Source organism: Helicoverpa zea, chromosome 21 (assembly GCF_022581195.2).
Source record: "Helicoverpa zea isolate HzStark_Cry1AcR chromosome 21, ilHelZeax1.1, whole genome shotgun sequence".
Classification (NCBI taxonomy): domain Eukaryota; kingdom Metazoa; phylum Arthropoda; class Insecta; order Lepidoptera; family Noctuidae; genus Helicoverpa; species Helicoverpa zea.
The window spans coordinates 10,946,333-10,951,433 of record NC_061472.1 but is presented as its reverse complement, the minus strand read 5'-3'; positions in this window follow the sequence as shown (position 1 = coordinate 10,951,433).

The following is a 5,101-nucleotide window of genomic DNA, read 5'->3' as shown; positions in this document are numbered from 1 at the left end:
AATGTTCTAGCTAGAGCATACTCTGAATGAAGAAGAAAGGACATACTTTTTATTCGGGTGTGGGAAGTATATACTTCAGAATGTGGGTAAAAGATATGCAATATAGCTGCGTAAATCTATAATACCGTTATAGAACCTAAAGTTCTTAGCATAATAGTGTTTACAAACATACCGCGTAAAGTACCACGTTAATTACCAACTTCACGTTAAAGTGTCAACGTTGGCACTTTATTGGCAGTCATTGGCACTTCGGCACTAATAGCCCATCACTAGACGCAGAGAAAACTGGCCGTATGCCAATTAGTGAGTCAACCAGTTGGCGCGGGTTCGATTCCTTGTCGTGATATGTTTCTCTTATTAACAGCACTAACATAAATGGTACTTGAGGTACATTTTGAGATTTGTACTGATACCAGTGTCTACTTATCGGAGATTTAAAGTTATAAGTTATAACTTACATTTGTAGAATTGCAGAAAAAGCTTGTCTGATCATTTCGAAGTAAATGATACAGGAATTATATGTTCTATGAATGTGTGGATTGTAGATATTTATTTCTAAGGTTAGTTAACTTCCTCAGCACTTAACTCATGTTTTATGTAATTGCTAAGCTATGTTCTAACATCGGTTAAGTTATAGTAAAACTCCAATAATTACGGGATGACGTTTGTATGGAAGACTTCATAATTATAATCTGAGGTAACAGAGTGATATATTTAATTAATATTAACTTAACTAAGACAACGTTAGTTCAGCAAGATGCAACTATTGAACATTAGTTTTAGCTTTGAAGTCTATCTCAGTATTTGTCTACTTTTATGGCATGTTGATAGTATTCCTCATAATTTGACTAAAATTAGCGAAAGGATTTAAATTGATCTTCTTAGGTACGCCTTAATACGGTTTTCGAGTTCCAAGGTTATCAATCCCTTTTCACTTAAAATTGAATAAAGGCGCTCAGAAACTGGCCATCACCTTATTGGATAAGAACAGTCTGGATTCCTTTCCTTACCGATTACAATGTAACAGCCCACAATCCAGAAACCAGTTCGTCACAAGATAATTCAGGCTAATCCTATTAGCATACAATTTTAGCGTGTTCTTCGCGTCTGGTACTCCTGGACTGGTTTTTCTACTGATCCAATTGGTACTGTTAGGTTCTGAAGGACGTGGAGGTAAGGTCAGAGAGAATGATGTACTGGGTGCTGAGGATAAGAATTTTTGAGTTTTGGTTGTTTTTTGTTTTTTTATTTGTTGGTAGTGGTGAATAGTGGTTGCGTGAGAAGTTTACTATATAACACAATCATAGCATACTACAATTATACATAATATGGTATGGTTTGTGGTATGGCGGTATGTAATATGGGAATTAGAAAATGACTTGGAAATATTGATATCATTTAATTGAAAGGTATTCTTTTAATAAATAGTGAAAAGTAAAATATACGGTCTTCTTCTGAAACCTACTACTTCTAGATTATTCCTTGCATTCAAAATACCATGAACATTAACTATTGATAGTTAGTTTTATAATAGTAAAGTTGCCTAGTCTTGAAACTGTCACACTATTTGCCCTATTTCTTAAACAATATTTTTCCTAAGATGCAGCTTAACCTGTGGTTAATAACTACAATAACACAACAAATGTAAGCCAGTTGACCGGCACACGGAAGCTGTAACGAGCAGATAAGCGTTATCGTGAAGCAATAACCTCAATCAGTGCAGTACATCTGTCTACTAATAGTACTGTTGACGACAGTCATGGTTGGACCACTTTCTTACCTTTGTAAATTGGTGGCTTCAGTAATTAAAAAGGGTTACACGCTTTAAAAACTTCAACAGATTTACCATAATAATATGTTCCTAATAAACAAAGGATTGATCCTAATAATATGTTGTCAATGATTAATAAAAAGGTTTATCTAGCCGGTTATTAGGTTATTCAGTTTCAGCTTCCTCTACCAGTTTTAATAACGTCCCACAGAAACTTCTTCTTTGCACACCTTGATAAAAATTAAGCCAATAGCTTTCCTCGATAAATTGACTATCTAAACTAAAATAATATTCGGACATGATCAGTAATTACTGAGGTGATAAGCACGCCAAAGCGAACAAACTAACCATAAAAACACCTGAAACCACCAACCGAACCAACTTTTCAGCTACAGGTGTTTTTAATGCACACCATGTAATACATTCGAAATTTCCCTAATTACGATTTTGATCAATCGCATTATACGGCTAAATTCCTACAAAATCAAGTGCTCAACCACTAACGCCCGCGACTGTACATAATAGTACACAACTTATATGGCTCCCTGCTCGTGTTACTGTTGTAGCACTGATTAAACTAAGATGAGAGTTAAGCATACTTGTGCTATACTAATACAGAAATCTTACCATTTATGGAAGGTAATGTTTAGAGGTTTATGTGTATTAAATGTTATCATGATGAAGCAATTAGGTGCGATTTTTATCTACTTTTGTAGGACAGTTTGTATGAGAGCTAAGCCTATTAATAGGTACATATTATGCTTATGTAGTGCTAAAATTAATGTCGGAAACTCAATTCTACTTATATTATAAATGTGAAAGTGTGTGAGAAAGTATGGATGTATGTTTGTTATTCAATCACGCAAAAACGCCTGGACCGATTTTAATGGGATTTGGTATGTAGATAGGTGATACCCCAGATTAACACATAGGCTACTTTTTATCAACACACCACGCGGGCGAAGCCGCTGGCGGAAGCTAGTAATTAATAATGTACTGGCACCATTAAATTTGTTTCAGTACCCCTAAGCCCTTGATTGACTCGTTTTCATTTAGCCTTTTTTCAGTAGGAATTTATTTAGTTGTCGTTTCAGCCGAAGGATCTGCATTGCTGGATTGCTACTTAATTTTATTTCCTTACGATTGTGCTTCCAAACTCAAGCAATTAAATCAAAGTTCTACATATACTTCCTTAATAAATACATAATTAAAGTCTCAAAGTCATCAATTAACACAACCCCATACAAATCACTTCTAAGCGCAGTTCATTGGCCGACAGCTGATAATGAGCGGCGCACACTGCGCGTGCGCAGACGTGAATCACTGTATGCGGTGACCTTGCTGCTCTATTTAACTGTTTGTTTGTTTGTTTACAACATGCTTCCGGTACTTTTACTGTCTCTGGCTGTCTTGTGTTTTTGGTGGAGTCGCATTTTTGAGATAATATGACGGTTTTAGATAATAGTGATTTCATGTTAGTTAAAATAGAAGTATAAACGTTTCTGTAAAACGACTTTTCCACTCTGAAATTTGAAATTTTTGATACCTTACTCATGCGCACACATTGTTTGGATCAAGTAAATTGATAGATTTATATAGAAAACGCCCAAAGCAATCCAACATTCAAAAATATAAGCGCAACAATGAAAACTGGTTCAAATGTAAATTGAACTGTTTTCCTTAATTGACTTTCAAGATTTATGTTGTTCTAAAATAATTTGAATATCTACAATAACAACTATTCTTGCACCAACAATATGTATGTATATTTTAAGAAATGATTTATTGAATCGAGTATTACACCATTAGCCTTACCTAAGCTCAGATATAATAATGAACAAGACAATCAACATATTTCTACACTACATAAAGCAAGTATTTCTGTAAAGTACTTATTTGTTATTGGAGTAATAAATATAGTATAAGGGTTCATTTTTGATTGATGATTAGGTTGTTCTTCCTTGGGCCTTTAGCAGTCTCTATTTGATTTCAGGAACTAGTTTTGACGTGAAACCATGACGGACAGACCGAGTTTTACTCGCATTTATAATTAAAAGGCAATAAGCCTCCTATCAAATAAATCTTCCGCTCCGAAGTCAGCAATGGACACCTCGTGAATGCGCAGTAGAAGTTTTTTCGTAAATTATATCATTATCACTGTCGTGTATTTACAAATTGCAAAGTTGTTTGACCATAACACTACATTTCTAAATCTGATACACAGTTTAGATTAGAACTAAGACAACTTATCATATCAAACAGAACTAAAATAATGTAAGTCATAGTGAAATGCTTGTGGAACGCATTAGTCCACATCGCAGGGCGCACCCATTGTGTTGTAACTTGTAGCGGGTACATGCGCAGGAGTCGATAGCTTATTGTGATAATGTTGTTTGACTTATGTGGAGCGATTATTATAGAAAATCTCTGAGATTAGGTAGTATTTTCTATTATATGAATATCTATGTTTATCTATGTTTGACTCCTGAGTCGAATACTGCTGTATTCGATAATAGTCAAAAGCTTGTAGAGTCCGAACTTTAAAAGTTTAATAAATTGACGGTTTCGGAGTAAATAAGTTATATAAGCCGTTGCGGAATATTTTGGGGGCATTGTACAATTCAAAGTTTGAAGTTCAAAAAGTATCCGTTTACTGTTTAATTTGTTAACATGATTTTGATTTTGTTAACCCAATGAGATATATAGAAAGATGCTTTACTCTTGAAATGTTTCCCAAAAAACCAAGGAGCAATTCTCAAAAGAAAACACAAGACCCCAGGACACAGCAGTCTCGTAAAATTTTACGCGCCACACTGGGTATTTTTGCGAAAATGTTCAGATAAGAGATGGCATAAAACAAACCATGCTTCATGTGGTATCGCACTTGCGATCTCTAGGAGTCCCCATGGACGCTGAAGTTCGTGGCGAAAATTGTGAACTATCCGTCTTGAATGGAGTTCTAGTTTATTTGGTAATGTAACAATAATTTTAAGGCCCCTCATGAAGGTAGACATTGTGTTTGGGACATATTATCACGGCGAAAGTTTGGGAGTATTTTTGATGAAACTTGGTAGCAATATAACTTAGGTATATATCAGAATACCATATACCTAGGCCGTATATCTCAGCGCGAAAATTTGCTGTAGGTGTCCCCTGAGACACGGCTTAAACCACGGGGAACAACTAGCATTTTCAAAATGTCCCAACAAGGACGGTCAGAGTAAAATTGAAAACTAGAAATTCTATCTTAGCCGCCTATTTCGTCTGACCTAGGTTCTTATCAGGGCCCTAAATACCTACCCTTTCAAACAAGCTATGAAGATAATAACA